Raw genomic sequence first — 21,423 nt, forward strand, 5'->3', positions numbered from 1 at the left:
AACTCTCAGTCTTTTATGAGTAATTGATAGCGCATCAATTTTATTAACAACATTTTTATAATGGAGAAGATCCTCACACCAGCATGCCTGGACTTAGATCATCGGGAGGCGGACTCATCCACCAAGTTTACTCACTGGCTTAAGTGTTTCGAAAAATTCCTGACCGCCTCCGAAGCAATCAAATCGGACGAGGACAAACTGGATGTCCTGACCTCCAAAGTGAACCACCGAGTGTACTCGGTCATCCAAGACGCGACCTCGTACGCGGACGCTACCAAGCTCCTCAAGGACCAGTACACGCGCCCAGTGAACGAAGTGTACGCCAGGCACCTCCTGGGGAGTCGTAAACAACAACCTGGGGAATCGACCGTGGAATACCTTCAGGCACTGTCTGTGCTTGGCCGGGCCTGTGGTTGTAAGGATGTAAAGGCCGCCGTGTACACAGAGGAACTTATCCGGGACGCTTTTGTAGCGGGCCACAGATCCAATTACACCCGACAGCGACTGTTGGAGCAGAGTAACCTCGACCTCAACAAGGCCTCTGAACTCGCACTATCGTTGGATGCAGCCTACCAGGGCGTGGATGCCTACTCCTCTGCACCGTGGACGCCGCGGGGAATGACAGCCTGGGACACGGTAGGACCGCCTCATAGCGCCGTGCCACCCCAGCCACACCCCAACAACGGCCCAACTACCGCAGCAGTGTCCCAAGGCCAGACAGCAGTGCCCCAAGGCCAGAAATGCTACTTCTGTGGCCAGGCAAAACACCCCAGAGCGCGCTGCCCGGCGAAAAACACGATCTGCTCGGGCTGCGGGAAGAAGGGACACTACGCTAGCGTCTGCAGGGCCAAAGCCACCCCGAACCCCAGCAGCGCCGCGTGTGGGCCATGTGGGCCGCCATCTTGGGCCTCCCCGGCCATGTGCGAATCACCGGTACAGCAGCCATTTTGGACGCCTCCAGCCACATGGGGATCATGGACGCCGCCATCTTGGACGACAGCCGGGACGCAGCAGGCCCCCGACACCGCCTCATCTGATACCCGCAGCGACACACCGACCCCTGTGCTGGCATCCGTTACACTGGACCAAGCGAGACCGCACCAACTGGCCAGTTCCACAATGGACATTAAGGTAAATGGTCACGATACAATCTGCCTTTTTGACTCTGGGAGCACGGAGAGCTTCATCCACCCCGACACGGTGCGGCGTTGCTCTCTCCCAGTCCTGCCTGCGCAACAGCGGATTTCTATGGCCTCCGAGTCCCAGTCGGCGGACATCGGCGGCTACTGCGTGGTGACACTCGTAGTAGACGGGACCGTGTACGATCATTTTAAACTTCTGGTCCTGCCTGACCTCTGCGCTGCCGTCCTGCTGGGGTTAGATTTTCAGTGCCACCTTAAAAGTGTTACGATGGCGTACGGTGGACCCCTACCCCCACTCACAGTCCGCAGCCAGCAGCTTCCAAATTGCCCGCCGCGCACCAGGTGCAACCTCTCCACACTCAGAGTCACCCCCCCACCACTGTTTGCTAACCTCACCCCCGACTGTAAGCCCATCGCCACAAAGAGCAGGCGATACAGTGCCGGGGACAGGGTTTTCATTAAAACCGAAGTGGAGCGGCTCCTGAAAGAAGGGATTATTGAGGGCAGCACCAGCCCCTGGCGAGCCCAGGTTGTGGTCGTTAAGACCGGCGAGAAGCAGCGCCTGGTCATCGACTACAGCCAGACAATAAATCGCTACACCCTGCTGGACGCCTACCCACTCCCCCGTATAGCTGATATGGTCAGCCAGATCGCGCAGTACCGCGTCTTCTCGACCATTGACCTGAAATCAGCGTACCACCAGCTCCCTATCCGCCCTGAGGACCGCCAGTATACTGCCTTTGAGGCAAACGGCCGCCTCTATCACTTCCTTAGGGTTCCCTTTGGCGTCACCAACGGGGTCTCCGTCTTCCAAAGGGAGATGGACTGGATGGTAGATCAAAATGCATTGCAGGCCACTTTCCCATATCTGGACAATGTGACCATCTGCGGCCGTGACTTGCAGGACCATGACGCAAACCTCGAAAAATTCCTCCGCACCGCCCAACTCCTAAACCTGACATATAACAAGGAGAAGTGCATATTCCGCACAAACCGCCTCGCCATCCTTGGCTGTGTTGTGGAACACGGAGTCATCGGCCCCGACCCCGACCGGAAGCGTCCCCTTATGGAATTTCCACTGCCCCACTGCCTCAAGGCCCTGAAGAGGTGCCTAGGGTTTTTCTCCTATTATGCCCAGTGGGTCCCCTACTATGCGGACAAGGTCCGTCCGCTGATCAAGTCCACCTCTTTTCCCTTGACGGCAGAGGCCCGCTTAGCCTTCCACCGTATCAAGGAGGACATTGCCAAAGCCACCATGCACGCAGTGGACGAATCCATCCCCTTCCAGGTGGAAAGCGACGCGTCCGACTTTGCCCTGGCCGCTACCCTCAATCAGGCGGGGAGACCCGTGGCCTTCTTTTCACGAACCCTCCAAGGCCCGGAGACCAGACACTCCGCTGTTGAGAAGGAGGCCCAGGCGATTGTGGAGGCTGTGCGTCATTGGAGGCACTACCTGGCCGGAAAACGATTTACCCTGCTCACTGACCAGCGTTCAGTTGCTTTTATGTTTAACAACAAGCAGAGGGGCAAAATCAAAAACGACAAGATCTTGAGGTGGAGAATCGAACTTTCCACCTACAACTACGAGATCTTGTACCGGCCCGGGAAGCTAAATGAACCCCCGGATGCGCTATCGCGTGGCACCTGCGCCAGCGCGCAGATCGATAGACTGCGGGCCCTCCACAATGACCTCTGCCACCCGGGGGTCACCAGGTTCTTCCACCTCATCAAGGCCCGCAACCTGCCTTACTCTATTGAGGAGGTCAGGACCATGACCAGGAACTGCCAAGTCTGCGCTGAGTGCAAACCGCACTTTTATAGACCAGACAGGGCCCACCTGATAAAAGCCACTCGCCCCTTCGAGCGCCTGAGCGTTGATTTTAAAGGGCCTCTCCCCTCCTCCGACCGCAATGTGTACTTCCTCAATATTATTGATGAGTACTCCCGTTTCCCGTTCGCCTTCCCCTGCCCGGACATGACCAGTGCCACGGTCATTAAATGTCTGAACAACCTCTTCACCCTGTTCGGCTTCCCCAGCTATATCCATAGCGACCGGGGCTCATCGTTTATGAGCGACGAACTCCGTCAGTACCTGCTAACTAGGGGTATTGCCACAAGCAGGACCACCAGTTACAACCCCCGGGGGAACGGACAGGTGGAAAGAGAAAATGCGACAGTTTGGAAGGCCGTCCTGCTAGCTTTAAAGTCTAGGGGCCTTCCAACCTCCCGCTGGCAGGATGTGCTCCCCGATGCGCTCCACTCTATTCGGTCACTGCTCTGCACTGCCACTAACGCCACCCCTCATGAGAAAATGTTTGTCTTCCCAAGGAAGTCCACATCGGGGACATCGCTACCGCCATGGCTGACGTCCCCAGGGCCGGTCCTACTGAGAAGACACGTGAGGACCCATAAAACGGACCCCCTGGTCGAGAGGGTCGACCTCCTCCACGCCAACCCCCAGTATGCTTACATCGCATACCCGGACGGGCGGGAGGACACAGTCTCCATAAGAGACCTTGCACCCTCGGGGGCCGCAGTAACCCACTACCCACTACCACCCCCCCCCACGATCCGATATCCAGCCCCAGCAGACGGCAGGCCTGGGCCCCGCGACCCGCTCGACATCTACGAGGACGACACGCCTGTGCCACAGCCTACGCTGGACTCGACGCCGGAAGCTTCACTACCCCTGCCGTCACCACGCCGATCACAGCGGCAGACAAGACCTCCGGAGAGACTCCAATACACTAACTTTTAATACACTTCACCCCGCCGGACTCAATTTTAAACAAGGGGTGAATGTGGTAAACCACTGTTTGTATTCCTGTTTGTCCTGTTTGTATTCCACTGTGTACATGCCTGGACATGCCTCGGCTGACTCCTCCCACAGGTCCTAGTATAAAGGTGACTGCTCCCCAGCCCTTTGTATTTCTGGACCGGTCGACCACTCGAGGCAGACCTCCATTCTGTTGTTAATAAAAGCCTTTAGTTACTCTTCTAACTCTCAGTCTTTTATGAGTAATTGATAGCGCATCACCAAACAACGACATTGATCCCGACTCAACATTGCCAGAAGAACCTGATACCCCAAAGAGGCGTTATCCAGACAGAATCAGGAAGCCTCCTCAAAGACTGAACTTATAATTGCTTAAACTTAACCAATGTATCTAGCAACAGTAATTGTGATTGTAATTCGTTATCATTTAGTTGTTAAATGAATGTTATGTACTGTTTATCTAAAAGGGGAGGAATTGTTGTGTATGTACCTTTAAGAGAATAACTGGTCTCAGACTGCAGTACCGGCAGTGACCACCCCTGTATAAAAGGCGCTAGTGAGCCTCTGTTGTTTCAGTTTCACTATTGACTTCCATCAGTAAAGACTTATTTTGTTCCACTCCTGCTGTCCGTGTCTCAATCATTCACGGACGTAATAGTAAAGACTTGTTATAATCAACTCCTGCAGTCCGTGTCTCAATTATACACGGACATAATACTTTCCCCCCGGCCCGCCCTTTCCTTTTCTCTCTCACACCTGGCAGCTATCTCTTGCCCTGCCAGTACACTTCACACCTAATCTCAGCCTATTACCATCTCGTCTAGCTCCGAACACCTTTTATTGTCTCTTTCTCTGCTTTTGTTTCTTTTACTTCTTTTGTCAGATCGCAGATTTTCTTTCCAGTTTTGAAGAAGGGTTTCGACCCGAAACGTCAACTCAAATTTCTCTCCACGGATGTTGCCTGACCTGCTGAGTTTTTCCAGCATTTTCTGTGATTTCCAACATCTGCAGTATTTTGCTATCTTACTTCCTCTGTGTCTTTGTCACCTCTAAACTTGACTCTGGGACCGGGATCACAGTGGTTATGTCACGGGGATGGTAATGCACGAAGCCTCAACTAATGATCCATGGGACGTGAGTTCAAAATCCACCATGATAACTGGGGATTTTAAATTCAATGAATTAAATAAATCTGGAATAAAAAGCTAGTATCAGTAATAATAACCATGAAACTATCGGATAGTTGTAAAAACCCAACTGCTTCGCTAATGTCCTTTAGTGAAAGGAAATCTGCTGCTTTTACCCGGTCTGGCCGATAGGTGACTCCAGACCCACAACAAATCGCGACAACAAAGTCAGCGCTGTGGGAGTAACTTCACCACACGGACTGCAACGCTTCAAGAAGGCGGCTCACCGCCACCATCTCCAGGGCAATTAGGGATGGTCAATAAATACTGGCCTTGCCAGCGATGCCCACATCTACTGAGCAAATAAAAAATTCCCAAGCTCTCCTGGCCCTGCCTCCCATCTTCCAGCCTGCATAAATTTCAGCTCATCCAAGAATATAATATGCTGCCCCGTATCCAAAGTCCTCTTCGCCCATCTCCACTGGCCTCACTGACCTATATTGCTCCTGGTTAAGCTACGCCTCGATTTTAAAATTCTCCTCCTCGTGTTCAAATACCACCTTAGCATCATACCTCCCACTGCCAGATGGGCAGTACCGAGGGAACACTGCACCGTCGGAGGGGCAGTACTGAGGGAACGCTGCACTGGCGGAGGGGCAGTACCGAGGGAACGCTGCACTGTCAGAGGGGCAGTACTGAGGGATCACTGCACTGTCGGAGGAGCAGTACTGAGGGAGCGCTGCACCATCGGAGGGGCAGTACTGAGGGAGCACTGCACTGCCAGATGGGCAGTACCGAGGGAACGCTGCAGCGTCGGAGGGGCAGTACTGAGGGAGCGCTGCACTGTCGGAGGAGCAGTACTGAGGGAGCGCTGCACCGTCGGAGGGCAGTACTGAGGGAGCGCTGCACTGTCGGAGGGGCAGTACTGAGGGAGCGCAGCACTGTCGGAGGGGCAGTACTGAGGGAGCACTGCACTGTCGGAGGAGCAGTACTGAGGGAGCGCTGCACTGTCGGAGGAGCAGTACTGAGGGAGCGCTGCACAGTCGGAGGAGCAGTACTGAGGGAGCGCAGCACTGTCGGAGGGGCAGTACTGAGGGAGCGCTGCACTGTCGGAGGGGCAGTGCTGAGGGAGCTTTGCACCGTCTGAGAGGCTGTACTGAGGGAGGGCTGCACTGTCGAGGGTCAGTACTGAGGGAGCGCTGCACTGTCGGAGGGGCACTACTGAGGGAGTGCTGCACTGTCGGAGGGGCACTACTGAGGGAGCACTGCACCATCGGAGAGGCAGTACTGAGGGAGGGCTCCACTGTCGGAGGGGCAGTACTGAGGGAGCGCTGCACTGGCGGAGGGACAGTACCGAGGGAACGCTGCACTGTCAGAGGGGCAGTACCGAGGGAACGCTGCACTGTCGGAGGGGCAGTACTGAGGGAGCGCTGCACTGTCAGAGGAGCAGTACTGAGAGAGCCCTGCACCATCGGAGGGCAGTACTGAGGGAGCGCTGCACTGTCGGAGGGGCAGTACTGAAGGAGCGCAGCACTGTCGGAGGGGCAGTACTGAGGGAGCACTGCACTGTCGGAGGAGCAGTACTGAGGGAGCGCTGCACTGTCGGAGGAGCAGTACTGAGGGAGCGCTGCACAGTCGGAGGGGCAGTACTGAGGGAGCGCTGCACTGTCGGAGGGGCAGTACTGAGGGAGCGCAGCACTGTCGGAGGGGCAGTACTGAGGGAGCGCTGCACTGTCGGAGGGGCAGTGCTGAGGGAGCTTTGCACCGTCTGAGAGGCTGTACTGAGGGAGGGCTGCACTGTCGAGGGTCAGTACTGAGGGAGGGCTGCACTGTCGAGGGTCAGTACTGAGGGAGCGCTGCACTGTCGGAGGGGCACTACTGAGGGAGTGCTGCACTGTCGGAGGGGCACTACTGAGGGAGCGCTGCACTGTCGGAGAGGCAGTACTGAGGGAGGGCTGCACTGTTGGAGGAGCAGTACTGAGGGAGGGCTGAACTGTCGGAGGGGCAGTATTGAGAGAGCGTTGCACTGTCAGAGGGGAAGTACTGAGGGAGCGCTGCACTGTCGGAGGGGCATTACTGAGGGAGCGCTACACTGTCCGAGAGGCAGTACTGAGGTAGCGCTGCACTGTTGGAGGGGCAGTACTGAGGGAGTGCTGCAGTGTCAGTGGTTCAGAACTGAAGCAGTGCTGCACTATCGGAGGGACAGTACTGAGGGAGTGCTGCACTGTTGGAGGGGCATTTTGAGGTAGCACTGCACTATCAGAGGGGCAGTACAGAGGGATCACTGCACTGTCAGAGGGCAGTTTTGAGGGAGCGCTGCACTGTCGGTGGGGCAATATTGAGTGAGCGCTGCACTGTCGGAGGCTCAGTACTGAGGTAACACCGCACTGTCGGAGGGGCAGTACTGAGGATGCCTCGCATTGCCGGAGGGGCAGTACTGAGGGAGCGCTGCACTGTCGGAGGGGCAGAACTGAGGGAGCACTGCACTGTCAGAGAGCGGTATTGAGGGACTGCTGTGTGGTCGGACGTGCAGTATTGAGGGAGCATTGCACTGTCGGAGGGCAGCACTGAGGGTGCTTGCCACTGTCGGAGGGTCAGTATTGAGGGAGCGCTGCACTATCGGAGGGGAAGTACCGAGGCAATGCTGCACTGTCGGAGGGGCAGTACTGAGGGAGCGCTGCGCTGTCGGAGAGGCAGTACTGAGGGAGCGCTGCACTGGACGAGGGACAGTACTGAGGGAGCGCTGCACTGTCAGAGGGGCAGTACTGAGGGAGCATTGCACTGTCGGAGGGGCAGTACTGAGGGAGCGCTGCACTGTCAGATGGGGAGTACTGAGGGAGCTCTGCACAGTCAGAGGGGCAGTACCGAGGGAGCGTTGCACTGTCGGAGGGGCAATATTGAGGGAGTGCTGCACTGTCTGAGGGGCAGTACTGAGGGAGCGCTACACTGTCGCAGAGGCGGTACTGAGGGAGCACAGCACTGTCGGAGGAGCAGTACTGAGGGAGCGCAGCACTGTCAGAGGGTCGGTACTGAGGGAGCGCTGCACTGTCGGAGGGGAAGTACTGAGGGAGCGCTCCACTGTCGGAGCGGTAGTACTGAGGGAGCGCTGTACTCTCGGAGGGGCAGTAATGAGGGAGTGCAGCACTGTCGGAGGGGTGGTCCTGCGGGAGGGTTGCTCTGTCGGAGGGGCGGTACTGAGGGAGCACTGCACTGTCGGAGGGGCAGTACTGAGGGAGCGCTGCACTATCTGAGGGGAAGTACTGAGGCAATGCTGCACTGTCGGAGCGGCAGTAATGAGGGAGTGCTGCACTGTCGGAGGGGCAGTACTGAGGGAGCGCTGCACTGTCGGAGGGGCAGTACTGAGGGAACGCTGCACTGTCGGAGGGGCAGTACTGAGGGAGCGCTGCACTGTCGGAGGGGCAGTAATGAGGGAGCACTGCACTGTCGGAGGGGCAGTACTGAGGGAGCACTGCACTGTCGGAGGGGCAGTAATGAGGGAACGCTGCACTGTCGGAGGGGCAGTACTGAGGGAGCGCTGCACTGTCGGAGGGGCAGTACTGAGGGAGTGCTGCACTGTCGGAGGGGCAGTACTGAGGGAGCGCTGCACTGTCGGATGGGCAGTAATGAGGGAGCGCTGCACTGTCGGATGGGCAGTAATGAGGGAACGATGCACTGTCGGAGGGGCAGTACTGAGGGAACGCCGTACTGTTGGAGGGGCAATATTGAGGGAGTGCTGCACTGCCGCAGGGGCAGTAATGAGGGAGTGCAGCACTGTCGGAGGGGCAGTACTGAGGGAGCGCTACACTGTCGGAGAGGCAGTACTGAGGGAGCGCTGCACTGTCGGAGGGGCAGTACTGAGGGAGCGCTGCACTGTCGGAGGGGCAGTACTGAGGGAGCGCTACACTGTCGGAGAGGCAGTACTGAGGGAGCGCTGCACTGTCGGAGGGGCAGTACTGAGGGAGCGCTGCACTGTCAGAGGGGCAGTACTGAGGGAGCGCTACACTGTCGGAGAGGCAGTACTGAGGGAGCGCTGCACTGTCAGAGGGGCAGTACTGAGGGAGCGCTGCACTGTCGGAGAGGCAGTACTGAGGGAGCGCTGCACTGTCAGAGGGGCAGTACTGAGGGAATGCTGCAGTGTCAGTGGTTCAGAACTGAGGGAGTGCTGCACTATCGGAGGGACAGTACTGAGGGAGTGCTGCACTGTTGGAGGGGCATTTTGGGGTAGCTCTGCACTATCAGAGGGGCAGTACAGAGGGAGCACTGCACTGTCAGAGGGTAGTATTGAGGGAGCGCTGCACTGTCGGAGGGGCAGTGCTGAGGGAGCGCTGCACTGTCCGTGGGGCAATTTTGAGCGAGCGCTGCACTGTCGGAGGCTCAGTGCTGAGGTAACAACAGCACTGTCGGAGGGGCAGTACTGAGGGAGCGCAGCACTGTCGGAGGAGCAGTACTGAGGGAGCGCTGCAACGTTGGAGGCGCAGTAATGAGGGTAATCTGCACTGTCGGAGGGGCAGTACTGAGGGAACGCTGCATTGTCGGAGGTGCAGTACTGAGGGAGCGCTGCACCGTTGGAGGCGCAGTAATGAGGGAAATCTGCACTGTCGGAGGGGCAGTACTGAGGGAACGCTGCACTGTCGGAGGGGCAGTACTGAGGGAGTGCTGCACTGTCAGATGGGCAGTACTGAGGGAGCTCTGCACAGTCAGAGAGGCAGTACTGAGGGAGCGCAGCACTGTCGGCGGAGCAGTACTGAGGGAGCGCAGCACTGTCGGAGGGTCGGTACTGAGGGAGCGCTGCACTGTTGGCGGGGCAGTACTGAGGGAGCGCTGCACAGTCGGAGCGGTAGTACTGAGGGAGCGCTGTACTGTCGGAGGGGCAGTAATGAGGGAGCGCAGCACTGTCGGACGGGTGGTACTGCGGGAGGGTTGCTCTGCCGGAGGGGCGGTACTGAGGGAGCGTTGCACTATCGGAGGGGCAGTACTGAGAGAGAACAGCCTTATCGGAGGGGCAGTACTGAGGGAACGCTGCATTGTTGGAAGGGCAGTACTGAGGGAGCGCTGCACTGTCGGAGGGGCGGTACCGAGGGAGCACTGCACTGTCGGAGGTGCAGTACTGAGGGAACGCTGCACTATCGGCTGTGCAGTACTGAGGGAGCACTGCACGTTCGGGGGTCAGTACTGAATCAGTGCTGCACTGTCGGAGGGGCAGTAATGAGGGAGCGCAGCACAGTCAGAGGGTCGGTACTGAGGGAGCGCTGCACTGTCAGAGGGGCAGCACTGAGGGAGCGCTGCACTGTCGGAGGGGCCGTACTGAGGGAGCGCTGCACTGTCGGAGGGTCAGTACTGAGGGAGCGCTGCACTGTTGGAGGGGCAGTACTGAAGGAGTGCTGCACTGTCGGAGGGGCAGTACTGAGGGAGCGCTGCACTGTCGGAGGGGCAGTACTGAGGGAGCGCTGCACCATCGGAGGGGCAGTACTGAGGGAGCCCTGCACTGCCAGATGGGCAGTACCGAGGGAATGCTGCAGCGTCGGAGGGGCAGTACTGAGGGAGCGCTGCACTGTCGGAGGAGCAGTACTGAGGGAGCGCTGCACCGTCGGAGGGCAGTACTGAGGGAGCGCTGCACTGTCGGAGGGGCAGTACTGAGGGAGCGCAGCACTGTCGGAGGGGCAGTACTGAGGGAGCACTGCACTGTCGGAGGAGCAGTACTGAGGGAGCGCTGCACTGTCGGAGGAGCAGTACTGAGGGAGCGCTGCACAGTCGGAGGAGCAGTACTGAGGGAGCGCAGCACTGTCGGAGGGGCAGTACTGAGGGAGCGCTGCACTGTCGGAGGGGCAGTGCTGAGGGAGCTTTGCACCGTCTGAGAGGCTGTACTGAGGGAGGGCTGCACTGTCGAGGGTCAGTACTGAGGGAGCGCTGCACTGTCGGAGGGGCACTACTGAGGGAGTGCTGCACTGTCGGAGGGGCACTACTGAGGGAGCACTGCACCATCGGAGAGGCAGTACTGAGGGAGGGCTCCACTGTCGGAGGGGCAGTACTGAGGGAGCGCTGCACTGGCGGAGGGGCAGTACCGAGGGAACGCTGCACTGTCAGAGGGGCAGTACCGAGGGAACGCTGCACTGTCGGAGGGGCAGTACTGAGGGAGCGCTGCACTGTCAGAGGAGCAGTACTGAGAGAGCCCTGCACCATCGGAGGGCAGTACTGAGGGAGCGCTGCACTGTCGGAGGGGCAGTACTGAAGGAGCGCAGCACTGTCGGAGGGGCAGTACTGAGGGAGCACTGCACTGTCGGAGGAGCAGTACTGAGGGAGCGCTGCACTGTCGGAGGAGCAGTACTGAGGGAGCGCTGCACAGTCGGAGGGGCAGTACTGAGGGAGCGCTGCACTGTCGGAGGGGCAGTACTGAGGGAGCGCAGCACTGTCGGAGGGGCAGTACTGAGGGAGCGCTGCACTGTCGGAGGGGCAGTGCTGAGGGAGCTTTGCACCGTCTGAGAGGCTGTACTGAGGGAGGGCTGCACTGTCGAGGGTCAGTACTGAGGGAGGGCTGCACTGTCGAGGGTCAGTACTGAGGGAGCGCTGCACTGTCGGAGGGGCACTACTGAGGGAGTGCTGCACTGTCGGAGGGGCACTACTGAGGGAGCGCTGCACTGTCGGAGAGGCAGTACTGAGGGAGGGCTGCACTGTTGGAGGAGCAGTACTGAGGGAGGGCTGAACTGTCGGAGGGGCAGTATTGAGAGAGCGTTGCACTGTCAGAGGGGAAGTACTGAGGGAGCGCTGCACTGTCGGAGGGGCATTACTGAGGGAGCGCTACACTGTCCGAGAGGCAGTACTGAGGTAGCGCTGCACTGTTGGAGGGGCAGTACTGAGGGAGTGCTGCAGTGTCAGTGGTTCAGAACTGAAGCAGTGCTGCACTATCGGAGGGACAGTACTGAGGGAGTGCTGCACTGTTGGAGGGGCATTTTGAGGTAGCACTGCACTATCAGAGGGGCAGTACAGAGGGATCACTGCACTGTCAGAGGGCAGTTTTGAGGGAGCGCTGCACTGTCGGTGGGGCAATATTGAGTGAGCGCTGCACTGTCGGAGGCTCAGTACTGAGGTAACACCGCACTGTCGGAGGGGCAGTACTGAGGATGCCTCGCATTGCCGGAGGGGCAGTACTGAGGGAGCGCTGCACTGTCGGAGGGGCAGAACTGAGGGAGCACTGCACTGTCAGAGAGCGGTATTGAGGGACTGCTGTGTGGTCGGACGTGCAGTATTGAGGGAGCATTGCACTGTCGGAGGGCAGCACTGAGGGTGCTTGCCACTGTCGGAGGGTCAGTATTGAGGGAGCGCTGCACTATCGGAGGGGAAGTACCGAGGCAATGCTGCACTGTCGGAGGGGCAGTACTGAGGGAGCGCTGCGCTGTCGGAGAGGCAGTACTGAGGGAGCGCTGCACTGGACGAGGGACAGTACTGAGGGAGCGCTGCACTGTCAGAGGGGCAGTACTGAGGGAGCATTGCACTGTCGGAGGGGCAGTACTGAGGGAGCGCTGCACTGTCAGATGGGGAGTACTGAGGGAGCTCTGCACAGTCAGAGGGGCAGTACCGAGGGAGCGTTGCACTGTCGGAGGGGCAATATTGAGGGAGTGCTGCACTGTCTGAGGGGCAGTACTGAGGGAGCGCTACACTGTCGCAGAGGCGGTACTGAGGGAGCACAGCACTGTCGGAGGAGCAGTACTGAGGGAGCGCAGCACTGTCAGAGGGTCGGTACTGAGGGAGCGCTGCACTGTCGGAGGGGAAGTACTGAGGGAGCGCTCCACTGTCGGAGCGGTAGTACTGAGGGAGCGCTGTACTCTCGGAGGGGCAGTAATGAGGGAGTGCAGCACTGTCGGAGGGGTGGTCCTGCGGGAGGGTTGCTCTGTCGGAGGGGCGGTACTGAGGGAGCACTGCACTGTCGGAGGGGCAGTACTGAGGGAGCGCTGCACTATCTGAGGGGAAGTACTGAGGCAATGCTGCACTGTCGGAGCGGCAGTAATGAGGGAGTGCTGCACTGTCGGAGGGGCAGTACTGAGGGAACGCTGCATTGTCGGAGGTGCAGTACTGAGGGAGCGCTGCACCGTTGGAGGCGCAGTAATGAGGGAAATCTGCACTGTCGGAGGGGCAGTACTGAGGGAACGCTGCACTGTCGGAGGGGCAGTACTGAGGGAGTGCTGCACTGTCAGATGGGCAGTACTGAGGGAGCTCTGCACAGTCAGAGAGGCAGTACTGAGGGAGCGCAGCACTGTCGGCGGAGCAGTACTGAGGGAGCGCAGCACTGTCGGAGGGTCGGTACTGAGGGAGCGCTGCACTGTTGGCGGGGCAGTACTGAGGGAGCGCTGCACAGTCGGAGCGGTAGTACTGAGGGAGCGCTGTACTGTCGGAGGGGCAGTAATGAGGGAGCGCAGCACTGTCGGACGGGTGGTACTGCGGGAGGGTTGCTCTGCCGGAGGGGCGGTACTGAGGGAGCGTTGCACTATCGGAGGGGCAGTACTGAGAGAGAACAGCCTTATCGGAGGGGCAGTACTGAGGGAACGCTGCATTGTTGGAAGGGCAGTACTGAGGGAGCGCTGCACTGTCGGAGGGGCGGTACCGAGGGAGCACTGCACTGTCGGAGGTGCAGTACTGAGGGAACGCTGCACTATCGGCTGTGCAGTACTGAGGGAGCACTGCACGTTCGGGGGTCAGTACTGAATCAGTGCTGCACTGTCGGAGGGGCAGTAATGAGGGAGCGCAGCACAGTCAGAGGGTCGGTACTGAGGGAGCGCTGCACTGTCAGAGGGGCAGCACTGAGGGAGCGCTGCACTGTCGGAGGGGCCGTACTGAGGGAGCGCTGCACTGTCGGAGGGTCAGTACTGAGGGAGCGCTGCACTGTTGGAGGGGCAGTACTGAAGGAGTGCTGCACTGTCGGAGGGGCAGTACTGAGGGAGCGCTGCACTGTCGGAGGGGCAGTACTGAGGGAGCGCTGCACCATCGGAGGGGCAGTACTGAGGGAGCACTGCACTGCCAGATGGGCAGTACCGAGGGAATGCTGCAGCGTCGGAGGGGCAGTACTGAGGGAGCGCTGCACTGTCGGAGGAGCAGTACTGAGGGAGCGCTGCACCGTCGGAGGGCAGTACTGAGGGAGCGCTGCACTGTCGGAGGGGCAGTACTGAGGGAGCGCAGCACTGTCGGAGGGGCAGTACTGAGGGAGCACTGCACTGTCGGAGGAGCAGTACTGAGGGAGCGCTGCACTGTCGGAGGAGCAGTACTGAGGGAGCGCTGCACAGTCGGAGGAGCAGTACTGAGGGAGCGCAGCACTGTCGGAGGGGCAGTACTGAGGGAGCGCTGCACTGTCGGAGGGGCAGTGCTGAGGGAGCTTTGCACCGTCTGAGAGGCTGTACTGAGGGAGGGCTGCACTGTCGAGGGTCAGTACTGAGGGAGCGCTGCACTGTCGGAGGGGCACTACTGAGGGAGTGCTGCACTGTCGGAGGGGCACTACTGAGGGAGCACTGCACCATCGGAGAGGCAGTACTGAGGGAGGGCTCCACTGTCGGAGGGGCAGTACTGAGGGAGCGCTGCACTGGCGGAGGGGCAGTACCGAGGGAACGCTGCACTGTCAGAGGGGCAGTACCGAGGGAACGCTGCACTGTCGGAGGGGCAGTACTGAGGGAGCGCTGCACTGTCAGAGGAGCAGTACTGAGAGAGCCCTGCACCATCGGAGGGCAGTACTGAGGGAGCGCTGCACTGTCGGAGGGGCAGTACTGAAGGAGCGCAGCACTGTCGGAGGGGCAGTACTGAGGGAGCACTGCACTGTCGGAGGAGCAGTACTGAGGGAGCGCTGCACTGTCGGAGGAGCAGTACTGAGGGAGCGCTGCACAGTCGGAGGGGCAGTACTGAGGGAGCGCTGCACTGTCGGAGGGGCAGTACTGAGGGAGCGCAGCACTGTCGGAGGGGCAGTACTGAGGGAGCGCTGCACTGTCGGAGGGGCAGTGCTGAGGGAGCTTTGCACCGTCTGAGAGGCTGTACTGAGGGAGGGCTGCACTGTCGAGGGTCAGTACTGAGGGAGGGCTGCACTGTCGAGGGTCAGTACTGAGGGAGCGCTGCACTGTCGGAGGGGCACTACTGAGGGAGTGCTGCACTGTCGGAGGGGCACTACTGAGGGAGCGCTGCACTGTCGGAGAGGCAGTACTGAGGGAGGGCTGCACTGTTGGAGGAGCAGTACTGAGGGAGGGCTGAACTGTCGGAGGGGCAGTATTGAGAGAGCGTTGCACTGTCAGAGGGGAAGTACTGAGGGAGCGCTGCACTGTCGGAGGGGCATTACTGAGGGAGCGCTACACTGTCCGAGAGGCAGTACTGAGGTAGCGCTGCACTGTTGGAGGGGCAGTACTGAGGGAGTGCTGCAGTGTCAGTGGTTCAGAACTGAAGCAGTGCTGCACTATCGGAGGGACAGTACTGAGGGAGTGCTGCACTGTTGGAGGGGCATTTTGAGGTAGCACTGCACTATCAGAGGGGCAGTACAGAGGGATCACTGCACTGTCAGAGGGCAGTTTTGAGGGAGCGCTGCACTGTCGGTGGGGCAATATTGAGTGAGCGCTGCACTGTCGGAGGCTCAGTACTGAGGTAACACCGCACTGTCGGAGGGGCAGTACTGAGGATGCCTCGCATTGCCGGAGGGGCAGTACTGAGGGAGTGCTGCACTGTCGGAGGGGCAGAACTGAGGGAGCACTGCACTGTCAGAGAGCGGTATTGAGGGACTGCTGTGTGGTCGGACGTGCAGTATTGAGGGAGCATTGCACTGTCGGAGGGCAGCACTGAGGGTGCTTGCCACTGTCGGAGGGTCAGTATTGAGGGAGCGCTGCACTATCGGAGGGGAAGTACCGAGGCAATGCTGCACTGTCGGAGGGGCAGTACTGAGGGAGCGCTGCGCTGTCGGAGAGGCAGTACTGAGGGAGCGCTGCACTGGACGAGGGACAGTACTGAGGGAGCGCTGCACTGTCAGAGGGGCAGTACTGAGGGAGCATTGCACTGTCGGAGGGGCAGTACTGAGGGAGCGCTGCACTGTCAGATGGGGAGTACTGAGGGAGCTCTGCACAGTCAGAGGGGCAGTACCGAGGGAGCGTTGCACTGTCGGAGGGGCAATATTGAGGGAGTGCTGCACTGTCTGAGGGGCAGTACTGAGGGAGCGCTACACTGTCGCAGAGGCGGTACTGAGGGAGCACAGCACTGTCGGAGGAGCAGTACTGAGGGAGCGCAGCACTGTCAGAGGGTCGGTACTGAGGGAGCGCTGCACTGTCGGAGGGGAAGTACTGAGGGAGCGCTCCACTGTCGGAGCGGTAGTACTGAGGGAGCGCTGTACTCTCGGAGGGGCAGTAATGAGGGAGTGCAGCACTGTCGGAGGGGTGGTCCTGCGGGAGGGTTGCTCTGTCGGAGGGGCGGTACTGAGGGAGCACTGCACTGTCGGAGGGGCAGTACTGAGGGAGCGCTGCACTATCTGAGGGGAAGTACTGAGGCAATGCTGCACTGTCGGAGCGGCAGTAATGAGGGAGTGCTGCACTGTCGGAGGGGCAGTACTGAGGGAGCGCTGCACTGTCGGAGGGGCAGTACTGAGGGAACGCTGCACTGTCGGAGGGGCAGTACTGAGGGAGCGCTGCACTGTCGGAGGGGCAGTAATGAGGGAGCACTGCACTGTCGGAGGGGCAGTACTGAGGGAGCACTGCACTGTCGGAGGGGCAGTAATGAGGGAACGCTGCACTGTCGGAGGGGCAGTACTGAGGGAGCGCTGCACTGTCGGAGGGGCAGTACTGAGGGAGTGCTGCACTGTCGGAGGGGCAGTACTGAGGGAGCGCTGCACTGTCGGATGGGCAGTAATGAGGGAGCGCTGCACTGTCGGATGGGCAGTAATGAGGGAACGATGCACTGTCGGAGGGGCAGTACTGAGGGAACGCCGTACTGTTGGAGGGGCAATATTGAGGGAGTGCTGCACTGCCGCAGGGGCAGTAATGAGGGAGTGCAGCACTGTCGGAGGGGCAGTACTGAGGGAGCGCTACACTGTCGGAGAGGCAGTACTGAGGGAGCGCTGCACTGTCGGAGGGGCAGTACTGAGGGAGCGCTGCACTGTCGGAGGGGCAGTACTGAGGGAGCGCTACACTGTCGGAGAGGCAGTACTGAGGGAGCGCTGCACTGTCGGAGGGGCAGTACTGAGGGAGCGCTGCACTGTCAGAGGGGCAGTACTGAGGGAGCGCTACACTGTCGGAGAGGCAGTACTGAGGGAGCGCTGCACTGTCAGAGGGGCAGTACTGAGGGAGCGCTGCACTGTCGGAGAGGCAGTACTGAGGGAGCGCTGCACTGTCAGAGGGGCAGTACTGAGGGAATGCTGCAGTGTCAGTGGTTCAGAACTGAGGGAGTGCTGCACTATCGGAGGGACAGTACTGAGGGAGTGCTGCACTGTTGGAGGGGCATTTTGGGGTAGCTCTGCACTATCAGAGGGGCAGTACAGAGGGAGCACTGCACTGTCAGAGGGTAGTATTGAGGGAGCGCTGCACTGTCGGAGGGGCAGTGCTGAGGGAGCGCTGCACTGTCCGTGGGGCAATTTTGAGCGAGCGCTGCACTGTCGGAGGCTCAGTGCTGAGGTAACAACAGCACTGTCGGAGGGGCAGTACTGAGGGAGCGCAGCACTGTCGGAGGAGCAGTACTGAGGGAGCGCTGCAACGTTGGAGGCGCAGTAATGAGGGTAATCTGCACTGTCGGAGGGGCAGTACTGAGGGAACGCTGCATTGTCGGAGGTGCAGTACTGAGGGAGCGCTGCACCGTTGGAGGCGCAGTAATGAGGGAAATCTGCACTGTCGGAGGGGCAGTACTGAGGGAACGCTGCACTGTCGGAGGGGCAGTACTGAGGGAGTGCTGCACTGTCAGATGGGCAGTACTGAGGGAGCTCTGCACAGTCAGAGAGGCAGTACTGAGGGAGCGCAGCACTGTCGGCGGAGCAGTACTGAGGGAGCGCAGCACTGTCGGAGGGTCGGTACTGAGGGAGCGCTGCACTGTTGGCGGGGCAGTACTGAGGGAGCGCTGCACAGTCGGAGCGGTAGTACTGAGGGAGCGCTGTACTGTCGGAGGGGCAGTAATGAGGGAGCGCAGCACTGTCGGACGGGTGGTACTGCGGGAGGGTTGCTCTGCCGGAGGGGCGGTACTGAGGGAGCGTTGCACTATCGGAGGGGCAGTACTGAGAGAGAACAGCCTTATCGGAGGGGCAGTACTGAGGGAACGCTGCATTGTTGGAAGGGCAGTACTGAGGGAGCGCTGCACTGTCGGAGGGGCGGTACCGAGGGAGCACTGCACTGTCGGAGGTGCAGTACTGAGGGAACGCTGCACTATCGGCTGTGCAGTACTGAGGGAGCACTGCACGTTCGGGGGTCAGTACTGAATCAGTGCTGCACTGTCGGAGGGGCAGTAATGAGGGAGCGCAGCACAGTCAGAGGGTCGGTACTGAGGGAGCGCTGCACTGTCAGAGGGGCAGCACTGAGGGAGCGCTGCACTGTCGGAGGGGCAGTACTGAGGGAGCGCTGCACTGTTGGAGGGGCAGTACTGAAGGAGTGCTGCACTGTCGGAGGGGCAGTACTGAGGGAGCGCTGCACTGTCGGAGGGGCAGTACTGAGGGAGCGCTGCACTGTCGGAGGGGCAGTACTGAAGGAGTGCTGCACTGTCGGAGGGGCAGTACTGAGGGAGCGCTGCACTGTCGGAGGGGCAGTACTGAGGGAGCGCTGCACTGTCGGAGGGGCAGTACTGAGGGAGCGCTGCACTGTCGGAGGGGCAGTACTGAGGGAGCGCTGCACTGTCGGAGGGGCAGTACTGAGGGAGCGCTGCACTGTCGGAGGGGCAGTACTGAGGGAGCGCTGCACTGTCGGAGGGGCAGTACTGAGGGAGCGCTGCACTGACAGGGGCAGTACTGAGGGAGCGCTGCACTGTCGGAGGGGCAGTACTGAGGGAGCGCTGCACTGTCGGAGGGGCAGTACTGAGGGAGCGCTGCACTGTCGGAGGGGCAGTACTGAGGGAGCGCTGCACTGTCAGAGCGGCGGTAATGAATGAGCGCTGCACTGTCGGTGGGGCAGTACTGAGGGAGAGCTGCACTGTCGGAGGGGCTGTAATGAGGAAGGGCTGCACTGTCGGAGGGGCGGTACTGAGGGAGCGCTGCACTGTCGGAGGGGCAGTACTGAAGGAGAGCTGCACTGTCGGAGGGGCAGTACTGAGGGAGCACTGCACTGTCGGAGGGGCAGTACTGAGGGAGCGCTGCACTGTCGGAGGGGCAGTACTGAGGGAGCGCTGCACTGTCGGAGGGGCAGTACCGAGGGAGCGCTACACTGTCGGAGAGGCAGTACTGAGGGAGCGCTACACTGTCGGAGAGGCAGTACTGAGGGAGCGCTGCACTGTCGGAGGGGCAGTACTGGGGGAGTGCTGCAGTGTCAGTGGTTCAGAACTGAGGGAGTGCTGCACTTTCGGAGGGACAGTACTGAGGGAGTGCTGCACTGTTGGAGGGGCATTATGAGGTAGCGCTGCCCTATTAGAGGGGCAGTACAGAGGGAGCACTGCACCGTCAGAGGGCAGTATTGAGGGAGCGCTGCATTATCGGAGGGGCAGTGCTGAGGGAGCGCAGCACTGTAAGAGGAGCAGTATTGAGGGAGCACTGCACTTTCGGAGGGGCAGTACTGAGGGAGCGTTGCACTGTCGGAGGGGCAGTAATGAGAGAATGCTGCGCTGCCGGAGAGTCAGTGCTGAGGGAGCGCTGCACTGTCGGAGGGGCAGTAATGAGGGAAATCTGCACTGTCGGAGGGGCAGTACTGAGGGAACTCTGCACTGTCGGAGGGGCAGTACTGAGGGAGCGCTGCACTGTCAGATGAGCAGTACTGAGTGAGCTCTGCACAGTCAGAGAGGCAGTACTGAGGGAGCGCAGCACTGTCGGAGGAGCGGTACTGAGGGAGCGCAGCACTGTCGGAGGGTCGGTACTGAGGGAGCGCTGCACTGTCGGAGGGGCAGTGCTGAGGGAGCGCTGCACTGTCGGAGCGGTAGTACTGAGGGAGCGCTGTACTGTCGGAGGGGCAGTAATGAGGGAGCGCCGCACTGTCGGACGGGTGGTACTGGGGGAGGGTTGCTCTGTCGGAGGGGCGGTACTGAGGGAGCATTGCACTATCGGAGGGGCAGTACTGAGAGAGCACCGCCTTATCGGAGGGGCAGTACTAAGGGAGCACTGCACTGGCGGAGGGGCAGTACTGAGGGAACGCTGCATTATCGGAAGGGCAGTACTGAGGGAGCACTGCACTGTGGGAGGGGTAGTAGTGAGGGAGGGTTGCTCTGCCGGAGGGGCGGTACTGAGGGAGCGTTGCACTATCGGAGGGGCAGTACTGAGAGAGCACCGCCTTATCGGAGGGGCAGTACTGAGGGAGCGCTGCACTGTCGGAGGGGCTGTACTGAGGGAGCGCTGCACTGTGGGAGGGGTAGTAGTGAGTGAGCGCTGCACTGTCGGAGGGGCAGTACTGAGGGAGCGCTGTACTGTCGGAGGGGCGGTAATGAGGGAGCGCTGCACTGTCGAATGGGCGGTACTGAGGGATTGCTGCACTGTCGGAGGGGCGGTAATGAGGGAACACAGCACTGTCGGAGGGGCGGTACTGAGGGAGCGCTGCACTGTCAGAGGGGCAGTACTGATGGAGCGCTGCACTGTCAGAGGGGCAGTACTGAGGGAGCGCTGCACTGTCGGAGGGTCAGTACTGAGGGAGCGCTGCACTGTCGGAGGGGCAGTACTGAGGGAGCGCAGCACTGTCAGAGGGGCAGTACTGAGGGAGCACTGCACTGTCGGAGGGGCAGTACTGAGGGAGTGCTGCACTGTCGGAGGGGCAGTACTGAGGGAGCGCTGCACTGTCGGAGGGGCAGTACTGAGGGAGTGCTGCACTGTCGGAGGGGCAGTACTGAGGGAGCGCTGGCTGTCAGAGCGGCAGTAATGAATGAGCGCTGCACTGTCGGTGGGGCAGTTCTGAGGAAGAGCTGCACTATCGGAGGGGCTGTAATGAAGAAGGGCTGCACTGTCGGAAGGTCGGTACTGAGGGAGCGTTACACTGTCGAATAGGCAGTACTGAGGGAGCGCTGCACTGTCGGAGGGGCAGTACTGAGGGAGCGCTGCACTGTCGGAGGGGCAGTACTGAGGGAGTGCTGCACTGTCGGAGGGGCAGTACTGAGGGAGCGCTGCGCTGTCACAGCGGCAGTAATGAATGAGCGCTGCACTGTCGGTGGGGCAGTTCTGAGGAAGAGCTGCACTATCGGAGGGGCTGTAATGAAGAAGGGCTGCACTGTCGGAAGGTCGGTACTGAGGGAGCGTTACACTGTCGAATAGGCAGTACTGAGGGAGCGC

This window comes from Somniosus microcephalus, unplaced genomic scaffold (assembly GCF_052327205.1).
Source record: "Somniosus microcephalus isolate GS21.2 unplaced genomic scaffold, FLI_Smic_1.0 unresolved_chr3, whole genome shotgun sequence".
Lineage (NCBI taxonomy): Eukaryota > Metazoa > Chordata > Chondrichthyes > Squaliformes > Somniosidae > Somniosus > Somniosus microcephalus.